The sequence below is a fragment of the Antechinus flavipes genome, chromosome 2 (genome assembly GCF_016432865.1).
Source record: "Antechinus flavipes isolate AdamAnt ecotype Samford, QLD, Australia chromosome 2, AdamAnt_v2, whole genome shotgun sequence".
NCBI classification, from domain to species: domain Eukaryota; kingdom Metazoa; phylum Chordata; class Mammalia; order Dasyuromorphia; family Dasyuridae; genus Antechinus; species Antechinus flavipes.
Window position 1 is genome coordinate 411,106,819 of NC_067399.1, and position 22,905 is coordinate 411,129,723.

Here is a 22,905-nt window from a genome sequence, read left to right on the forward strand (position 1 = left end):
TAATCCGTGTGTTCAGGGAAGTGACAGCACAACTAAGAGAGGAGGTAGCCTTTCTTGGTCTAGAGATTTGGTCCAAGTTTAAATATGTTTCATCAAATCCACTGGGCATAGGTTTGACTCAATTGTGAAGCAACTCAAACTGAAGACTTCTGACATATTAATGGAAAATTTTCAATGTGCCCTTATATTTTCCTATTCACTAAAGTGTTGAAGCTCTATGTGGTTGCCAGTCTGCTGCAAATGAAATATTACAGAAGTCAATATCATTTTAATATCCCTTTTTACATCCCATCTATCTTACTGTATAAAAACCAAGAGCATCATTCAAGAAGTTTTAGGCAATTGGTCTGTGAGACTGAGGTTTAGTTTTCTTTTTATGGACTATGTACAAAGGAATTATATCTTGCCATTGGACCCAGATGACTCTGGAGGAGAAAGTGAGATTGGTGAATTTGCACAGCTCATTCTCACTTAAATACAATTCACTTGTATGTCATGCCATCACCTCTCTGATAATAAAACCATCTTTAAGAACAAAGGATAAACAACAATGAACAACAGTAATAGTATCAACAAGAAAGGAACTAACATGAGAATAAAATCTCTCCAAATGCTTCTGTCTCCATTGATAGAATGTCTCTTTCAATATACAGAAAAAAAAAAAAAGGAAATCATTGGGCTTTTTATCAAACAATGGCAACATGAATAAACTTAAAAAACTCATTGGTAGCTACGTATGGTCCTGTTATAGTAGTTTTTTTTTTTTTTTTTTTTTTTATCATGGTCTGAAGGTCATTCTCTTGTGGTTGATTTTGTTCTATAAATAGTATTATCAGACCAACAGAAAAGATAGAATGACTAGTGGTACTGCCTCACCTGGTATATCTTATTAGGAATTAAGGCCCTGATATCAACAGCAATTATAGGTCTATACATTCTGGTTAAGACACTGTCCCTGTCCTAACTGTGTGTTTATATGAGTGTGTGTATATGTGTTTGGTTGGGGCGGGGGATGCAGTAAAGAAAAAACATAGCCTTTAGAAATACAGCAAGGTATCATGATTTCTATAAAGATTTAAACAGAGCAACAACAACTTAAGTTAATAATAATAGTAATTATGCCAAATTCTTAAACTAGGAACAAACATATTGTAAAACCAAACAGTCAAATTAGTTGACAAACATTTATTCAGTAATTATCCTGTGCTAGGTGCGGGGATACAAAGATAAACAAAACAATTAGTTCTTAAAAAAAAACAAAACAAAAAAACAAAACAAAACAATTAGTTCTTGTCTTCATGCGGCACACATTCTTATGGAGAATACATGTAATTAAGTATGTAAAAGATCTATATCCCTTTAGTTTAATTCAATAAACATTTATTAAGTGCCTACTATTATCAGGCTCTGTGCTAAGAGCTGAGGTTACAGAAGGAGGCAAAAGGTAATCCCTTCCCTCAAAGAGCTTATGATCTAATAGAGTAGACCATATGCTAAATTTAAAAAAAGTAATTAACAGAAGAAAGACACTGGAATTAAGAAGGATTATGAAAGATTTCCTACAAAGAGTGGGATTTTATTTGGGACTTAAAGGAAGCCAATGAGATCAGTAGTCAAAATGGAGGGGGGCATTCCAGGTATGGGGAAAGTCAGAGAGAATGCTCGAATTTAGAGATAAAGTGTCTTGTTCATGGAACAGACAGGAAGACAGTCATTTGATTGAAGAGTACATAATGGGAGGTAATGTATAAGAAGATTGGAAAGGCAGGAAGAGACTGGATTATTATTTTTTCCCCTGAAGCAATTGGGGTTAAGTGACTTGCCTAGGGTCACACAGGTAGGAAGTATAAAGTACCTGAGTTCGGATTTGAACTCAGGTCCTCATGACTGGTGCTTTCTCTCCTATGCCATTTAGTTGCCCCTAGGCAACTATTAAGTTACTTTGTCCTAAGCATAAGTACTTTGAATGCCAAACAGGCAGATCCACCACCAGATTACTATGCTAATCAAAGTATAAAGACCCAGGACAGGATCCTTAGGAACACCTATGGTTAGAGGATATGATCTGAAGGATGATCCAGCAAAGGAAACAGAGAAGGAGAGGTTAAGATAAATAGGAAGAGAATGGTGTTCTGAAAAATCTAAAGAGAAGAGAATATTTAGTTTTTTGCATATAGTAAATGTCTCTATCTGTCTGTCTATTTAATAGGAGTGGATAGCCCCAACCAAGAAAAACAAAACTAGAAGTTAATGTTGATGAAATATCTATCAATTATGTACCCAAGATATAGGAAATCTGATATTCAAGATTTTCCAACAGAAACCTGGTAGAATCCTTTCTTCCACTTATCTTCCTTCTGGCAGTTGAAAAGAAGAGAGCCTGAGGAATTAGAGTAGGTAGTCATTAGAGCTCAAATGATGCCCTTTTCAGCAAACTTTTCAGATTACCACGATTAATCAATAAAAAGCATTTATTAAGCAACATTCTTTGGGCCTGCACTGTGCCAGATGCTGAGGATGTAAAGATAAAAATGAACAAAAAGTGAACAAAAATGTTCCAGCCCTCAAGAACTTCAATTTATTGGGGGAAATATCACATACATACTTAAGTACACAGAAAACATATGTGTGATAGTAAATATGTGAAGAAAAGAAAGCTTACTTTTGTAGTTTTTAGGTGCAATCACAGTCAGAAATTCAAATGTTACATGGAAATTTCTAGATAATTCAGTAATGTCTTTTATAGTCCTGATATTTAGAGAAGAGTTAACCAACTGCTTTGGTTAGAGTATAGGACTTGATATAATTAACCAGGACTATTGATCCCTTTTCTTTTTATATTGGAAATAAATTCACTAAACATTTATAGATAAGATGGAAAAAAAAAAAAAACCTAACTACTCAACACTAATGTTAAGACTTCAGAGGGCACCTAATGAGAACCATTTCTATGACAATCTCTAAAAAACAATCATGCAATTTCTATGTGAAAACACCACTTATTGGGAACTCAATAATTTTCTGGCAGGCATTCTACTTTAGAATGGCTTTAATTGTTAGGACATTTATACAACAACCAGCTGACATCTGCTTTTCTACAGTTTCCTTTCATTATGCTTGGTTCTGCCCCACTGGGACCAAGCAAAAGTATTCAAATTTCTTTCCAGATGAAAGTCTTTCTATTACTTAAGAGCAGATATTAATACCTCTCCTTTACCTTTTCTCTTTTCCAGGCTACACATTTCCCGTTTTTTCAATTGATTCTAAATGGCATAGTTTCTAGTTCTCCTTCTGTTCTGGTCATCTTCCCTTAGTAAACAACCAAGCTTGCTTATGTTCTCCCTAAAATGTAATGTTCTGGTTTGAACACAATAAACTTCTCTGTGGTTTTCATGACACTGGTTTCTTCTGGTTCTTTTTTTGTCCTTTCCTTTCTTGATTTATCTGTCTCTTCATATCTTATACATGTATGTTTTTCTAGGGCAGGGATTCTTAATTTTTTGTTATAGACTCTTCTTTGGCAGTCTGGTAAAGTCTAAGGACTCCTAAGAATATTTTTAAATGCATAAAATAAAATGCATGGAATTACAAAGAAAGCCATTTTTATTGAACTATAGTTATCAAATATAAACAATCAAACAAAAACAAACAAATCAAACAAATTAAGAACCCCTTGTTCTAGGATGTATTCTCAGATTTTTTTTTTTTCATTTCTCATTGTTTCTCTTGGGTGATCTAGTCTGTTTTTATGATCTCAATTATCATTTTTATGCAGATAGTCATCAAATAGCCATGATCTTTCCCTTGAGTAAAAAAGAATAGAAGAGAAGAGGGGGGGAAAAGGACAAGAAAATGATAGAAAAGAAGAAAGGAAGAAAAGAAATGGGAAAAGAAAATGGGAAGAGAAGAGAAAATGGGAATAAAAGATAGGAAAAAAGAAGATAGGAAGAAAAGAGAAAATAGGAAGAGAAGAGAAAAAGAGAAGATAAAAAGAAAAGATAGGGAAAAAAGACTGGGGAGAAGAGGAAAAGAGGAACACCCAGAGTCCTAAAATTAAATTCTATTTACCCTAAATATATTTAATTTGTGAAGCAGTGTAGCATCGTGACTGGTGAAGTGACCTTTGAGTCAGAAAGACAGGTTAAAATCCCATCTTTGACATACTGTTTGTGTGATCTTGGACAACTCATTTAACTTTTTAGTGCACCAAGACTAAGACTTGGACTAAGACAGAATTTAAAAAATGATGCTGATTAGCATTAGTAGAAAAAGTTCAAAGTATGTGCAAATTAGAGGTAATTTCAAGAAGAAAGGTCAAATTATGAAGGCAGAACCACAAGCACTTGACAAATGATTAGATGGAGTGGGGAGAAGGTGAGAAAAAGAGTTATTATTGTTTAGTCATTTACAACGGTATACAATTCTTACTGTTCCTATTTGAGATTTTCTTGGCAAAAATATTATAGTGGTTTGTCACAGCTTTCTCCACCTCATTTTAGGAAAAGGGCACAGTTAAAGTTAACTATGAAGTGACCAATTATTACTATAGCTATCCTTCGTCAGCAGTTGAAATAATTTTTTTCATACAAAGCATAGACCATTTAATTTCTCTATTCAAAATTCTTGAATGGCTCCTTATTGACCAGAAAATATAAAGTTATTAACGTATCACTGAGGGCTCTTTACAATGTGTTTCTAATTTATCTTTCCAAATTCTTGTCATACTATCCTTCTTCACAAACTTTTCATCCTATTCATATTTCTCTACCAGCTGTTTCCTGATATCACTCTACTCTTTAATGCCTTATTTCACTTATGAAGTTGAATTTGCCAACTTGGAAAGAACTTTCTTCACACCACTGTCTCTGGAGAGCTTTTTCTATTTTTAAGGCTCAGATTTTCAAAGGCAACATTCTCCTACCTGAAAAGGACATTTCTCTACACAAATTTTCTTAGTATAGTTTGTCTATATCACTCTTTTGCTCCTATCACATTCTGCTTTATACCATACTTATATTTGTGATCATCATACCCCTGCATTAGATTGCAAGCTTCTTGAGAGCACAGAATATGTTAAAATTTTTTTCATATTTCCCTATATTGATATATTGAATTACATTGAATTAAATTCTACCTATGCATCCCTTTGGGGTGAAGTAGAATAAATTTAATCCCTCTTCCACATAACAGCTCTACAAATACAAAGACATCTATTATGTCCCACTTAAGTTTTCATTTCTTTAGGTGAGAAATACATAAGTCCACTTATCCAAAAACAGCATTGTCCCACCTTGAAGATCACTTTGCTCCTCTCTATATAGTGAATCATTTCTAAATGTAGAGGATTGTTCACTAGCTGAGTCAAAATTGGTCCTGATGTTTTTTATCTGTCTTTGCCACCAGTCCTCTGAGCACTCCTGTTCATACAACCAAGTGGGAGTGCATCAAGAAAACAGCCTTGGGGCCTATGTTCCCCAGCATTATTTATTTACCTTCTCCTCAGCAGGAAGTGTACATTATCTGGAAGTCTTCTCAGTCAACTGAAAAGCCAGTGTGCACATCCATTCTTTAGACAGGTCACTTTAAGTCAAGCTTGAGTACTCTAGCACTTTAAATAAATCTTCTTCTAGCCAGTTGTAGAAAGAAATTATTCCTATGAACACACATTTCCATCTCTGATGAGAGAGAGAGTCAGGTAGCTGAGTATTAATCAATAATCAAGGATTTATTAAGCAGCTACTATGTGCCAGGCACTCTGTTAAGAGATGATAATATAAAAAGAAAAAGAAGTTTCTGTCCTTAAGAAGCTTACATTCTTATGAAGGAAGATGACATTTACAATTTATACAAAATAAGTACAAAGTCTTTTTTTTTTTGGAGAGGATACCACTGGTGAAGAAGGGAATAGAATCAGGAAAAGTCATATAGAAGATGGTGTTTCTGAATTGCTTCTCTGAAGGAAATTCAGAATTCTAAAAATCAGAGATGAAGAGATAATATATTTTAGGAATGGGATAGAGCTTGTGCATTTAAAAAATGATGCTGGAATGGAGTCTAGAAATGGCATATGAAGAGCAGTAAGAAAGTCACTTTGACTAGATTGTAGAATATGTGGAATGACAAATCATGAAAGCTGGAAGCTGGGTAGGAGCCAGATTGTGAAGAGTTTGTCTGCATGTGTCAGTTCCCTGCTTGTAAGCTTATGACAAATTCCTTTTTTCTATGACACCAAGTGCTTCTCTCTCTGCCATTTAAGGCCTCTTCTAATCTGACTCTGGCCTTCCTCTGTTGAGTTGATCCCTAACATTCATCCTCCACTCCTGGCAAGCAGGTATCTTCAAAATGTCTGTTCCCACCTTATAATCATTCCCGACTCTATGTTTTTATTTAGATCCCTGATTAAAATGCCATTATTTCTTTTCTCTGTCCCCCCCCTCCCCAAATCCTTTTCATTCTTCAAGATCAACATTTTGTGATCTTGGGCAAGTGACTTCTTCTCTTTAAGTCCCATTCCATAAGAAACAGATGATAAAGTAAAAGGATGCACACCAAAGATCACTAAAAATTTTATTGATTTGGAAAAAAAGGTGATTATTAGTGAAGGAATAGACAATTGATTCTGGTATGACTTTTTAGAAGACGATATTCATGACATATAAAGTCTTCCAAATCATCTATAAGCGTCTGGCTTTATTTTCTTAAATCTGAGCTATATGTGAGTTTTTTCTTGCTCTCTTTCTCTCTCTGTATTTGAAATATTCCTTTGTACTTTCACATTTCAATCTCTAAGTATCAAAGTTATATTGACTTGCTTTGTAGATTCTTGTTCAGATCTTCATATTTTTTTTCAAGCTTTTTATCTTCTACCACAAATATTGGCATATAAGCTGTAATCATATTCAAGGTTTTTTTTTAAATGTTATTTATCATAAGATTTGCAAGTTGAGATGACCAAAAATCCTATGGAATGATTTTTATAAATTATTTTTGGGTCATGATGAAATCAATGAGTTTGTCATTTGTTTTGGCTCTTGAAAGAGAGCTTGTGAACCATTTAGCCATTTAACATTATCCTTTGCCTTCTGACTTAATATCTGTATTAATATGGTTCACTTTATAGTACTAATTAATTGATAAAGAGACCATAGCATAAACTACAATTAATTTTTATAGATGATATAAAAACTATATGATTATTAGTGAATTTCACCCCCTTATGGCTATTATTTCACCATTACTGTGAAAAAACAATAAGGCCATCCAGGCCTGAGAGGCACTTAAATTTTTTATTGGATTTATGGGTTGCCATTGTCAAACAAATCATCATTTAACCACTAGTCTATTGCATATAACTCTCTATGTACTGGATTAAGTTGGGTAAAGCTTTTCCACCAACTGTGGACCTATCAGTTTTTAGCCTCAAGGCTTTGTCTTCAAGACTTTTCTCTATGAGAAAAAATAAAGAAGGACTTTGTGGAGACTGTGGGTCATATCAACTCTACAATCTAGGATTTTCCATGAAGCCTTCTTTGGTCACTTCGGTGGATATTCACTTTGCCCTCTGGTAATCTCATGTAATTTATATCTTGCACTATACATTTTTGCCATTCAACAGAATGTAACTTTTCTGAGGGCAAGGGCAGTTTCATTTTTGTCTTTTATCCCCCAGATTTAGCATTGTACCTGAAACATATTGGGTACTTAATAAATATTTAATAATTGATTGAATGAACAAATTTAGCAAGCACCAACTATGTTCACGTACTAGGTACTAGGGAAGATACAGAATTTAAGTAAGATAGTCATTTCCTCATGGATCTTTACAGACTCGTATGTGTATTGGATGCAAATGCTTATATGAGCAATATTCTATATACACATATATTTATACACACACATCTGAAAAGTACCGTGTAAAAACAACAACCATGATATGTGAGGTCAATAATTTTTATTAATAGAATGTGGCCACCAAGCGTGCTACAAATGCTTTGAGACACAGGGTGGCAGGTAAACACCAAAAGTAGTTGAGTGGCCCTGAAAAGAGCAAGCTCTCATACCAGAGGTCTTCCTTGCACAGCTCATATACTTCACATGAAGTGATGCTTAATGAATAAGTTGTAAATTAGCTGATGAATTATGGATATATTAATTTCAAGAGTGAATAGTGTCAGAGAAACATTAAATCTAGGAGATGGTAAGAAGGGCAAGAAACTATTTTTATTCACAAAAGCTAGAATCTTAGATAAGCACTTCCCAGAACCTGGAGAATCTGAGGAAAGTGATGGAAGAATGTATTGGACCAATGTTTGGGAAAGGAAGTTTCCTAGTTCCTTTCAGCAGAATTTTGCCAGACATGAGAAAATCAATATCTTCTATGTGAGAGCATGAATATATTAGACAAAACCTAATGTAATGTTATCCATTTTTCTTCTCTTATAGTTGAGTTTTGTCAAGCATGCATCTCTGTGGAAGTAGAATACTGATGGCTTAGGGAGAAGACGATCTGTATAACTGCTTGGAACATTTTGCTTCTAGCTTACATACTTTCAATTTTTTTTCAAAGTTCACAAAAATGATTGGCTATCACCTTAGCTTTTTCTTTTTCTTTACAAAACAGCTAAATAATGAGAACTTATTCTTCTCTAATTGAGAGAGAATAGTATATGCTAGCAAGAAACTAAGAAGAATCCTAAATGCAAAAGATAAAAAACACTGACAGATTTTTCTCTTTAAAGTCCTTAGCAACTTGTGAACTCCTGTTTGTGAGCACTATGTTCTAGTGGGAAAAGGCTTGTCCTGGATCCTGATACTATTAAGAAAAATCACAACCAAAATTTTCACTTTTTCTCCAGATGAATTGTTTTTAGCCATATTTTCCCTTTCCTATATTTCTGAAATTGATTCTTTAAATCAGAGTAGCACTTTACATTTATACCTATTATATTTAATTTTATTATCATCAGCCAACATTCAAGCCTGTTGAAATCTTTTCAGTCTTGATTGTTACACAGTTATTGATTATCTTTCCATTTGAAAATTTGATAAGCACATTTTATCTTTATCTAGACCACTGATAAAAAAATGTTAAATAGTACAGAGCTTATGGTAGAAATCTAGGACACTTCACTTGAGATCTCTCTCCAAACACATTCTATAATATTTTCTATGTAGACCAAATTCTCTTAGCTCTGGAAGAGGAAAGTATATAAAATTTAGTCTTCCCCTCTTGTCACAGCTTTTGAAACTTTGAAAGCCTCTCAAGTTTAATCCATCAGCCATAAGAAAACATTTATTAAGTACCTACTTTGGACTAGGTACTGGGAATATAAAGACAAAAATGAAGTAGCTCCCTACACTTAAAGGACTTACATTCTTTATGCTGTGCAGACTGAAATAAATGGGAGAGATTTAGATAAAAAACTTTGTGATAGAACTTCAATGTTGGATGAGTTATTGAGGGAAGACTGAGGTTTTCTTTCCTTTGATATTTTTCAGAACTTTTTAAATGGGCATGAGTAAATAACTACTTAAGGACACTTTAATGTCTAAGATTTGGTTTTTGGGCCTCCAAAATCCACAGAAATTTTTTTTTCCCCAAGTGTGATCAAGAGATGAAGAGTGAGAGCATACATGAATGGATGGCCATCAGAAGGTACTCATAGATTCCCTCTAGTTTACCTCATATTTATCAGGAAGAGAGGTGACTAAGTGGATAGGGTAGACAGAAGGATAGTGGATAAATAGTCAGAAAAACCCAAGTTTAAATGGGAGTACTTTCTCTTGAGTTAGAAAGCATGTGTTGAAATCAAATTTTTGTCACTACTACCTATGTGGCCATAGGTGGTTCAGTTAATCTCCCTGGGGCTGAATTACCTCAGTTATAAAAGTTGATAGTTGGAAGGACCTCTCTGACATCCCTTCTAGCTCTGAATCTTGATTCTTTTATATAAATTAACTCTTCTTTCAAGTTCTTGAAGGCAGCTACCACATGTCTCACCAATTCTTCTTTACTTCTAGTTAAGCATGTCCAGTGTATAGGATAATAAGTTTAGAACTACAGGCAAGCTTATAGGTCATAAGAGGATGACTTTTTATCATCTTATAGATCCCTGAGGCACTCCACTATGGACTTTTCCAGTTTACATTTAACTATTAATGATTATTCCTTGAATCTGGCTTTTTGACAAGTATAGAACCTATTTAACTATAATATAGTTTGCATTTTTCTTATAAAGTCTCTGTCCTTTGTAGAGTGTCTTAAATTTAGCATATCTGTCCCTATGGACTAGCACTCCAGTTACAAGTTTAAGAAGGTTAAAGCTAAATTGATGGTTAGTGATGTTTGGGGAGAACACTACTAACCTTATGAGGTGAGAGAGCAAAACTCCCATGTTCTCCCTGAAGATGACAAAATATTGGACTAAATGGCCCATTAATCTGCTCCAGCATGATGTATGTGAACTTGGTATTGCTGAAAATGTGCTTACTAGATAGACAATTTGTGTATGAATCCTGTCTCTGACACTTCTACCACTTTTCATTTCTTCCTCAGTTTTCTTTTCTGGAAATGAGGGAACATCACTAGATTATTCCGAAAATCCATTTCTGTGATCATGTGTTTTCACTTTCACATAGTTCCAAAACTATTTGTTAAAACACAAAATAAAATGTTCTTAAAGGACAAATCCAAAGCCCTCTGTTTTGTCAAGGAGGTAGATGGGAAGTGGAGAGGAGAGGAAGGAGATCCCCATCTTTTGCTACTTATCAGCAAGGTAAGACATTTCCTTGTTTCAATGTAGCACTCGTGATGTTTTTACAACCAACAGTATTTTGCAACATCTACCTTTTCCTTAGCACAATTAATGCCACTAAGCTTTTAAATCAAATTAAATAACAATACAGTGAATAAAATCTTAGGAAGGATTTTCACAGTGTAGGAATAGCTGAGCCCCTGAGACTTCAGTGGATCAAGCAGACAGAGCTGTCACTGAGAAGATCTGCACTGGAAACTTATTTTCTTTCTAACTCAAGAATTTTGCAAATGAAAGCCAACATATATGTAGTATGTTTATTTTAAAAGAATGTTCTCCTCATAGCATATATAGCTTTTGATCCCATGTTTCTTCCCTTTCTCTACCCAATCCTTTCTTCTAATCCTTTCTTCCCAAAAACTCTGTCCTTATTTTTTGTTTTTTTTTGTTTTTGTTTTTCCCTTTTCTTGCTATCTCCTGGGTAACAGATTCATAAGGATAAGTATCTCATGAAATTCTAAGAAGACTGAAAATTTTGCATCTTTTATACAATTCAGCAATTATTTATTCACTGAAGACTATGTGCAAAGTTATTTTGTACAACAGTGATGATAACAACAGCAACAATAGCAATTTATATAGTACTTTGAAAAATGTTCATGATGAGCTTTGTTAGTTCATTTGATCCTCACAACAACCCTGGAAAGTAAGTGCAAATCCAACAATCTATTCACTAGGTTACCAAAATAGTCCAACTTTCCCAAAAGCTTATAAGGTAATGTCAGAGATAATCCCCATGCTTAAATAATTATAGAACAAGGTAGGATGTGTGATAAATACCATAGGAGTTACAAACAGTATAATGGGATTCCAATGAAGGGAGAGATAGCTAGTTTGGGAGTGGAACATGGGAGATCCAAGAATGTTTCATGGAGGAATTGATACAAAAAGAATAGGGAGGAACTTGATTGTGCAAGTAAAGTAATTGGCACACAGTAAGTGACTAATAAAAGTCTGTTGACTAATATTAGTTGAACCCCCATAGAAGATTTAGGGGATGACATGAATAAGAGTTGTAATAGATGGGTGGAAAAAGTTGGGTTGTTGTTTATGTCACTGGAGGGAATAAATACCACATCAGCAAATTCACAGAACTATTGAGATATTAAAGTATAAGTATGATCCTGCTATCTAAACATTATGGGAATGGGATCAGCCATCCTAAGAGTAAAACAAGACATAGTACAATGAGCATTGCTTTTGGTGCCAGAGATCCTGATTTAAATCCATATCCTTTATTACTTTCTATCTGTGTGATTTTAGGCAAGTCACTTGGTCTCTGATGGCCTCAGTTTCCTTATCTGTAAATTTTTGTTTTGTTGTTGTCAGAAGGTAGGCAGTAGGGGTAGGTGAACTACATAGTTTCTAAGACTCCTACAGCTCTAAACCCATAAAATCCCACTAAGCTTGACTAACATCTGGAGGGAGCATGAAGGAGTCACTGCTGGTCACCTGGGAAAAGAGTAAGACTTGAAAAGCCACATGCTCTAGATCTGTCTTGAATGAAGGATTTAGGTTGCTGAAAGGAAGAGTTAAGTTACTGACATTTTCCTAAGTATTTGGCTGTGATTTAAATGGGAATAGAGGAAGAAGGAAAGGGAGAGGGAGAGGGAGTCACAAGACTGCTGCAGCCCATTCCTGGGCCAAATATAAACTTGTTAATAATGAAGGGGAGGAGGGAGTACCCCACATGTAATTATATTGTTCAGAAAATGGTTGGCACTTGATAGAAGATAGGGCTTCTATAGTTCTCTGTAAGCTAAGGCTCTTGGACCCAATTTGATGCTTCTGTGACAATAATATCAGTTGGCAACTAGTGCCTGGTGTCAATAAGGACCAGAATTAATAGTTATCTAAAAACAGACTACCCTGCTCCAGAAATATCTTCCAAAGTTTGGAGCCCCGTGTTAAAAAACCATCAAGATCTGTGTAGCAGTTCTGAAAGATGAATGTTACAGACAAGAAGAAAGGCCTGTTATGAAACAACCTTATTTATCTGTAACCTAAGCTTCTCTTTTCTCCCACTTCTCAGGTACTCAGGAATAGCAGGTATACTCAAATTGTTTCTTGGCACAAGTTGAATAAAGAAACGAGTGAAATGTCCCAGTCAAAACTTGGGAAGAAAAATGGCTTAGCACAGGAGGGATAAATAAATTTAGAACTTCAGTGTTGATTGTTTACTAGCAAAATGATTTAGTGAAGTGAAAAGAATGCTAAACTTGGAGTTAAAAGATATGTGTTCAAATCTTAACACTGCCATTTCTGAATTATAGAATTCAAGAATTTTATTTAATATCTTAGTTTCCTCTTTTTAGCAAATCAAGGAATTGGATTAAATAGCTTTTAAAATCTATGATCTCCTGTCTTGGTGATATGGGCTTTTTCTAATACATTCTTGTCTCAATACTTCCCTGCTCTCCCCATCTTCCTCCCTTAGCTAAGATTCCCATTCCCTCAAGATATACCTATTAGTCAACCTAGCCATGCTGTGTCTCCAGTTTGCCACTACTTTTCAACTTGTGTCCCTTCTTACCGAATACTAAATCTGTTTTCAAAGTGTTATCTCCAAACAGGCAAAACCTAACTATTTCTGTCAGGTCTCTTTCTGTTTTCATCCATCCCAACTTGCTAACAATGCTGTATTTACTGCCTTTGCTTTCATCAGGGATGGCTAACCACAATGTTTCAGAAATGATTGTATTGATATGAGAGACTGGAATGAGTTAGAAGAGATCTGTTCATCCATGTAATAAGGCTTCAGTTGTGTTTTAGAAATGTGTCAGACTTTTTTTTTCTACAGGTGAAAGAGAATCTTTTTGGTTTGTTTTATGTGAAGTTTTAGAGTGGAAGGAAAGTGTGGGTGACCTTTGATTGCAGTCTAATGTGATGATTTTCATATTTCTTTAAAATTGGATGATCAAATGAAGAAAAATAACCAGATGAGAGAGTTAAGGAATAGGATCTTCCTGGGGTTTGGCAGAAAAAGATGTAAATTTCACTCCATGCTCTAAGGCAGGGAGTCTAAGCAGTTTTTGTGTTGTAGACTCCCTTGACAGTCTGGCAAAACCTGTAGACCTTTTTTGCAAATGACATTTTTAAATACATAAGATAAAAAGGCAGGACTAGAAAGGAAACCAAAGGTTACTGGAAAGAAAGATGAATTCAATCCAAGTTTACAGATATCATGAAATCTGTCCATGAACCCTTGGGAGACTGAATTCTAAGCTAAAAATATTAGTTCTAGAGAGGAATTTGAGAAGGTTTTTGATCTGTAGCAGAAATGATGGTCTGAATATCAGGGAAAATAAACTTAATACTTGTAATATAAGTCCCTCATTCTAGGAAAAAAAAAAAACTTTAAATACATTTTATAAGCTCTGAAATAGTTATTTCCAGGTCTTGGCTTACCTCTTTCATTTTGGTACAATGGACTGGGATGATTTCTTCCTTTTTAAAGATGGAGGCCTGAGCTCTCCCTACCATGGGCCAAAAGTCTCCTTTTCTGTTTCTTTCCAGATTTTCTTTCAAGAGCTGAAGCCTCTCACCACAAATTACCTCAGTATCTTATGTTTTCCAGAGTTCTTCAGGATGACAATGAAAAGGATCCACAGGAAGGATATGATTCTTTATGGCTTTGGCCATGTGTACAGATATTACACTGTGATAGCAAAGGAACATATGTCATTGCTCTAGTCTAGGAGATGTAGCATGGACTTGAATGAAATGGATATTTTTATTCCTCAAGAGGGTGGCTGTTAGTCAATCTGAGAGCACAGACATGTCACTATCTCTCATTTTACAACCTTTAAAACAACCCAGTGCTGAAATCAACTTTCTGAGTAGCAATCATGGCAAGGCTTGCTGTCAGACAGTCATTTCCTTGACAAAAAGGGGTGAGGAAGAGAGAATAAAGGCATATGAGAGAAAGACAGAAAAGTGTGGTAGAAAGAGTGCTGGATTTTGAGTCAGGGGATTGGTTTGAATCATAACTTTGTCATTTAATAATGGTGTGAACTTAGGTAAGTTACTTAATCTCAGTGGAAGTCAGTTCCTTCAAATAGAAATAAGGAGATTAGGCTCTGTCCCCTTCAGAAGTAATGATAATGTATCCCCATATCATAATGAAGTCATCTTAATAAGTTAAGTATTTGCTATGTACTAGACATGCTTAATACTGAGTATACAAAGAAATGTAAAAACAGTCCCTGTCCTCAAGAGGCTTATATAGATATGTATGTACATGATAAAATATATGATAAGCTGAAATGCACTTGGAAGTTCCTAGGAAAGGAGCAAGTAAATTTATATACTGATTTTTTTTTTTTTTTTTTGCCAAAGACTGGCAAAAAGTTTGTCTCTAAAGAAGATGCATTTTTCCTCCCCAACTATCTCACTTTAATTTCCCAGAAAGAGATTGCAGAATCAATGTTTGAAGATGTGTTGAGATCACGAGTCAAGAGATGAGATTTAAAGCACCCATTGAAAAAATTGTAATTGAGAAGGCAGAAGTTGAAACTGAAGGGCCTAGAGAAGGTGATCTGATTATTGGTTTCTGAAAGATCAAGGTAGAAGAGACCCAGACCTGATCTTGTGACAGATGTGGAAAAGTTCTTAGGTGAAAGCCATTCACTGAATTTATAATTCTAAGAGTGATAAGAATTTGATGTTAATGAGGCTAGGCTAGGAACTCAGAGTCCATTTTGTTCCTTAACCTCAGAAAAGCATGGTCAAAAATGATCACTGATACATGCCGAGTAGTTCTGTTTTCAAATCCAACCTCTGATGATTACTACCTGTGTCACTTTGAGAAACTCACTCAATTTCCCCAAACCTCAGTTTCTTCATTTGTAACATGAATAGCTAGTATCAGAACACCAGTGATTCTATAAACTGATCTTGATCAAAGCATATATAAGTGTAATGAATCAGTGCCATTACCTTTAGATGAAGAACAGCACATTTCCATCATATACCAATAATTTATATATACTTTTCTTATGAAGATGCCAGAATTCACAAGCTATTTTTCTTTTCCCTTTCATTTAGCCTTCTAATCCCTTTCCCTCCCATAATTTTGATCATTTCTCAGCATGAAAAGGATTATCTCTAACTATTTATATTCAAATTCAGCTATTTGTCAGATTGAACTCAAAATAGAACAAGGAAAGAAAGGAAAACTGGAGGTGCTCAAAAGGAGGTTCTTGACCTTTATTTATATTCAGAAGCAGGGAGACTTTGCTAATTATACATTCTGGAAAACCAATAAAAATACCCCAGGTCTATAGTGACTTAATATGGTGCTCACTTTAATAAAAGATTTTTCAGAAAAAAAGTAACTATGATTTGAATGAACCCATCACTCATATCATTTAACATTTTCAGCATCATCTTGAACACTTGGCTAGGTAAGATGAAGCATTTAAAAAAAGATTCACTCATTTAGGTGAAGATTGAAACACCATGGGCACAATAAAGAAGGCAGGTTAAGCAATAACCTGCCACATGGCACCACACATCTGAAGCAGGCCTTATTCAACTTTATCCAACAAATATTTATTTGGCACTTATCATGAATAGACTGTTGTTCTAGATTCAGGCAAATGCTAAGTTAGGACAATCTTGTTCTCATGGAGCTCATAGGCCAATACTACATTTAAACATGAATTTAGGATACATGAATGAGAGGTATAAAACACAACCAATGTTTTACAGAGGAGGAAAAAAATAATTTTTCGTTGGAGTGGATAAGGGAAAAGCTTTGTGAATCATATACCATTTGAGTTGGGCCTTTAAAAATGAAACCACAGAATTGTAGTAGGATGATGATGGGAAATAGCATTCTTGGTGATGAACATGGGCAATTACTCAGAAGTAGAAAAGTACCAGGAAATAACAAATTGTCCAGTTTCACTTGAGTAAAGAACATGAAGAAGGGCAATTCACATTGCTGGGAAGAAAGGCTGGAGTCACTTTGTGTAGATCCTTGAATGTTATGCAAAAAATTGTTTTCTAAGGTTACTTTGGTTTAAAGGGTCAAAATGAATACATAATTATTCACTGAAAGAGTGAAATGAGGAATTTTATGGCTCTGCATGCCCTATGAAACAGTAAGACCCAGTATCTATTTTCTTAGTTGCTGCACGGATTCTTAGCTTATTTGAATTCACTCTTTTTGCAAGTCTGAGCATAGAAACCATATTGGACTTTCTCAGGCAAATAAATAAACAAACACACACACATTTATATGTATATATGTATGTATTTAAAAATGCTATATATTGATTGGGATAGCAGATTTAACTATCACAAAACTAATTGTGAAGAAAGTACTTGCCAATTTGGTTATTCTGCATGGGTACAGCCTAAGTCAATGCTATTAGGCGATCAAGTATCCTTGCTTAGGTTTCCCCAGATATAAACCTTACTCTCTCTCTTGAAATTACCTATATTTTCATATAAACCTTTATTTACTCATGTGTAGAGGAGGTATAACCTCAGTAGAATTTAAGCTCCCTGATGACAGGATTGGATTTGCAGTTTTCTTCCTATTCTTAGGGCACAGCAGAGTGCTTGAACAGAATAATTGCTTTAATGCTTGTTGAGTTTAATTGAATAACAGCCATAAGGGAACAGAATGAGGGGTGATGATTAGATCTATTATCAGGAAAAGACTGATATAGTGAAAAGGAGGGATGGTGGAAGGGAGTGGAAAAACGGGGTAGGGGGGAGAAGAGAGAGGTATGCAAACAGAATTATTCTATGTTATAATATCTTGCATTTGTATCATGATTGATAGTTTACAAAGAGACTTCATAATAGTGAACCATAGAACAACTCTCTAAGGTACAAAAAGCAATTAAATTATGTTGTTTTAAATTATATATATATATACACATATATGTATATATGTATATATATATATATACACATATATGTATATATGTATATATATGAAACATAATATAAAATTATGTTTTAAAAAAGACTATATAGTCAGTGGTGAAGCCAGGATGAGAAACTAGAGCTTTCTGATTTCTAGTTTAGTTCTCTTCTTGCTAAAGGAATCAACATGATATAATAGCTAGAGAGCTGGCTTTGGAATCAGAAATGCCTTTGACATATACTAGCTATGGGATCATAGGCTAGTCACTATTTCTCAGTGACCCAGTCGGCTGAGGCTATAAGTTATAGCCAAACTTCCCATTTGCATTCATGGAAGAAGTTTCTACACCAAGAGTTCCATACCTATAAAATCACAGGTCTAGATCCCAAATGACAGCAATTTAAAAAAAAAATCACAAACTGCAGTCTGCAGAAATAGCTAGAAAGTGAGGCAGGAATTTGTGAGTATGTTTTGACTTAACAGGGCAGAGAAGCATGAAGTCCCAAGACCTTCAAAACTTTATGAGCATGACGAGATCCTCAGGCATTTCGACAATCAACAGAATCTCTGTGTGTCCAGAACAGCAGGTTTGCCAGAGTAATGAGATTGGGAGTTGCTTATCTCCATCAGCCAGTTTGGATTGCTCAATCAGGTTGGGTAAGTCTAACTGAACTGTAGAGAGAAAATAAGCCTGTATATTTCTTTAGGATTTGATTACCTCTCTCTCACTCTCTCTCTCTCTCTCTGTCTCTCTGTCTCTGTCTGTCTGTCTGTCTGTTTCTCTTTCTCTATCTCTCTGTCATTTTCTACTTTCCCTTCATTTTCTCCTCTTTTAGGGAGAGTTGTATTAGTCCATCCCTAAAATTCTATAGACCAAGCAGTACTTCTGTGTCTATAAAATACCCCTCCTAGAAGCATATGATATAAAACCGGGAGGAAATTCTAATTCTATTGCTGGGTTAATGGCCTCATTCTCTAGGTTCACAGAATGTTAGAATTGATCCTTGGAGATCATTACCTGTGGCAATCAGGAGTGTTGATTCTCTTTCTCTGTGGCCTCTTTCTTCCCTCTTCCATCTTTTAAAGGGCTGGTTGGGTGTTTCACCTGCAATTTCTTTTGGAATCTACCTTCAACTTTATTAAACCCCAGTAGCACTGACAATTTAGGAGGTTTGTTGACTGGTTTCTGAGTATTTTCCAAATCATAAAGGAGTTTAGCAGGTATCATTAAAGACTGAATAATAGACATCAAGAAATAACTTAAGGTAACACACTTTTCCCTCGTGTGGCCCCAGGAATCACTGAAGAATGATTTCAAAGTTTGAAGGAATCTCAATAGTCATATAGTCAAATTCATACCTGAACAAAAATCTCCTCATTAATATATTAAACAATTGGTCATGTAGCCTTTCCTTGAAGAATTCCTCCCCTACATACCTCCAGTGAGGAAGAGGAATCCACCACTTTCCAAGACAGCCCATTTCATTTTTGGATAGCTTTAATTATTAGATATTTTCCCTTCTATTCTTTCTGTAATTTCTACCAACTCTTAGTTCTGTTCACTGGGGACCAGCAGAACAAGTCCAAAGCCTCTTCCATATGGCAGACTTTCAAATATTTGAAGACAGTCATGTTCCCCCACCTAAGATTTCATTCATCTGGGCTAAATACAGTTTTTTTAAACTGATTTATCATAGGGGATGAACTTGATTCTTATAATTGATCATTCTTATCTGAAAATCAATCTAGCTTATCAATGTCTTTACTTAAATATGCTGTCCAGAATTGACTAGAATACTCTCTAATTGTGACCTGACTAGGGCAGGTTACAATGGGATTCTTACCTTTTTATTTCTGGAAACTAAATTTTGTAGTTTTTGGGCTAGCTTTCTGGAGGTCCTTTGGACAGGCCTTGGTTTCAGCAGGATAAACACCATGAGAATGGTCAGAAATAGAGTCTAGAGAGTTTATTCTGTCCCAGTCTTGATCTTAGTGGAGAAGTGCAGGAGGCAGGAGAGCCAGCAGGAGAATGGTCACAAATGGAATGTCTCATTTCCAGTCCTTCTCAGCCCTTATATACTCTATTACAATTACATCATTACAGCATACTGAGTATGTGTGAACTAGAGAACTATTACATCACCATGCTAAGTACTAAGTATATGTATACTAGAGAACCATCATCTCATCACTTCCACCGAGTTAACACCTTGGTGTAAGTATCCTTGTTTCAAGCATACTTCTCCAAAGTTCCAGTCCTCTACAAAGTTTTTCTTGATGTGGACCAAAATTACTTTAGTTTGGTTGAACTATAATAGTTCATAGTTCAGCTATTATAGTTCAACTGTCAACTTTGAATCAGTCCAGCACCCTTTCCTCTGTTTTTTTCCTCAAACTGCTATCTAACTATTCATCCTCAGTCATGTAATCTTGAAGTTGTCATTTGGATCCATGCATGACACATTTTTCTCTGTTAAATTGGAATTAGAAGTTGGGAAGAGTACAGGCTTGATATTGTAGACTTTGTATGGCAGGGATAAAAAGTCCTTGCTTAGAACTATTTTTATTACCTTTGTGTCCTTTAAGGACCCCTGACTGACTTTAAGTTTGGAAAGACTTAGAATCAGAGACCCAATGTATTGACTTTTAAAATGAGAAGAGTTCCTTTCTTTCCCTTTACCTTGTACTATCTCTGACTTCCAATAAACCAACAACCAACAACACAGCGATCAATTTTGCCAAAGGTTATAGCTGGAAGTAAAACTTGACACATTCTAAATGTAATGGGAGAAGGTGTGGAGTACTCTCTATGAAATCATTTCTTCCCATTCCCCAAACCTGCTGCCACACATGGACAATACCAATCCACTTCCAAATGACATGCAAAGGCACTATTTTGCAAGGAGGCATTTTTGCTTAATAGTTTAGGGTGAAGCGGTTCCCAACTGGGTTGCAGACCCTTGGTGCACAGAGACAGCTCAGATAGGAAGGTTTAATTGCAACCATTAATCCACTTATTATACAACAAACATATTGTCTATATTTCTTAGAAACAGGTTACTGGGGTAGATGCTGAGGAAGGGAAGTACTGTTTCTGCTCTGAAGGTGTTTAAAATCTAATAGACTGTAACTATTAGCATCTCTACCATGTTGATCCTTCTTTCTCATCACCGTCATCAACTGATTTTGCTCCTGTTTTGTATGATAGACAACACAACTCCCAACCTTATTTAAAGGAATCATCTTTGTAAGAGAGACCTAGATAGCAGCAAATAGCACATGCAAAGGCAATCTTCACCTGGGTTCATAGAAGATTAGAGGAGGGGCCTTCCTTTACCTTGTCCAAGCACCTCATTATAAAGTTGGGAAAATTGGGTACCCTATAAGTTAACTTAGAAGTCAAATGACTTGTTTAAAGACACAGAGGTAGTAAAAAGCAGAGCCAAGCTTGAAACCTCAGTCTTCTAGACTCAGGTCTAGTGCTTTTCCCACTAAAACAAACTACTTGTTTAAACCTGAGATAATTAAAACTCATTTCAACTTGTGACAACAACTCTAATGCAATGATAGGTTCTTGATCCCAAAAGGTTTCAAAGGAGTCATCCCTTCATTCCTCTGCTAAAGACTGAGGATAGTGTTAACAAGTCAGGGGAACTATTGTAGTGTCTAGAAGGAAAAAAAAATCACTATTTTAAGCAAGATATTTCCACTTTGTGTGTTTTTCTTTTCTTATCTGTAAAATGAAGGGGTTGAATGAGATATTCTCCAAGATCCTTCAAGTTTTAAAACCCATGAATTTATATCTAAGAAAAACAAGGATTGTTAGCTTTTCCAGGATCTCCTTCCATCTGGAGACCACTTGCCCAGGAATAAAGAAGGCAAAGACATTGCCCTTCCCTCCCAATTCATTCCAAGCACTCTGAACTCTTGCCCAAAGCTTACCTCCTCTGAGCAGGTTGCACAGCTGTGACTGGGGAGCCCAGCAGTGTGGCTCTCAGTTGCTAGGATTCTTTAATGCCAGGGGAGTGGCTGGGGGAGAATGGAGCTAGCCATCAAGTTCTGCTGGTTATCTCACCTCTTCTATGGGATAAAGATGAAGGGGAAAAGGTGTGGAGGAGGTCAGAGTTCCTCCTCCTGGAGGGACAGGCCTAGAAGTGTCAAAGGGAAAGGCGAGAAGGAGCAGCTCCTCCTTTGAGAAAAAGCCAGGGTGGCAGCTCAGATAACACAGCCTGATGGCTCCTCCTCCCCACGTAGGGGTCCCCTACCTAATGCCACAATCAGTAAAGTCACTCACAATCTATTATCATCCCCTTACCTCCCTCCACACACATTTCTTCTTTCTTTCCCTTATTCAGATTTTCTAAGTTCCCCTCTCTCCTTTCCTGAGCTCCTTCACTCTCTCCTCCCCAATCTCCTAGGTTTCTCTCCTCTCTTACTGGTCTTTCCTCCTCCCCATTTCCTAGGAGTTCCCTATGCAGCCGGTCCAACCGGCTTGGCTCTCCTCCCAAACCTCACACCCATGGTTGTTTTCCTTAAAGAAGGCAACTTTCAGGACGCGAACTGGTAGGAGGCTTTGCTTTTGGTTCAGGGCTAATGCTCTGTAGCTACCCCGTAACTAACCAGATTCAGGGACTGCTACCCAGGAGTGGGTGGAAGACTTTGTAAACAAGCCAGGAAGGACCAATACCTTGAACCAAGAACCTCACCCAACACAGCTTTGTTAAATGTACGGCTATGTACAGTGTTGTGTTAGTGTCTGGGGAGGCAGAACCCAAACTGAAAACAGGCTCAGCCCATAAAGAGATTAAATTTTTACTGGGTGGGGCAAAGAATTCATAAGTAGATAAATGTATGACTGCCTGGAAATTTGGCTACAGCTCAGCTTTTTCTCCTCCACCCAATGGAGAGACAGGGTCCTTTGTATCTATGATAGGCTTGTAACGTGAGGAAGAAGGGACATTTGTATAGCATTATATGGCATTTATGTAGTGATTTAAAGCAAACAATGGGATCTCCATATACTGCCTCATTTGCTTCTCACAACAAACCATATTGCTATTAATAGTCCTTTTTTTAGAGATGAGAAAACTGAGTTTTAAGGTTTTAAAGAGTTTAAGTAACTCACTGTATCTGAGGCAGGATTCAGGAGTTCCTGATAGTCTGTTCCTACTGTTTGGTCTCCAATGAACTGAGAGCATTGCTTTAGGT

At 35.9% G+C, this 22,905-nt stretch overlaps 1 protein-coding gene across 1 annotated transcript in view; it reads right to left on the reverse strand.

The window, feature by feature from the left end:
• ATP10B (ATPase phospholipid transporting 10B (putative)) overlaps nucleotides 1-22,237 on the reverse strand; it is a 313,742-nt gene extending 291,505 nt beyond the window's left edge. The window contains exon 1 of the mRNA XM_051978841.1: nucleotides 21,640-22,237. The gene's annotated coding sequence lies outside the window, so the exon portion shown is untranslated. The remainder of the gene's footprint in view (nucleotides 1-21,639) is intronic.
• Between the last annotated feature and the right edge of the window lie 668 nt (nucleotides 22,238-22,905).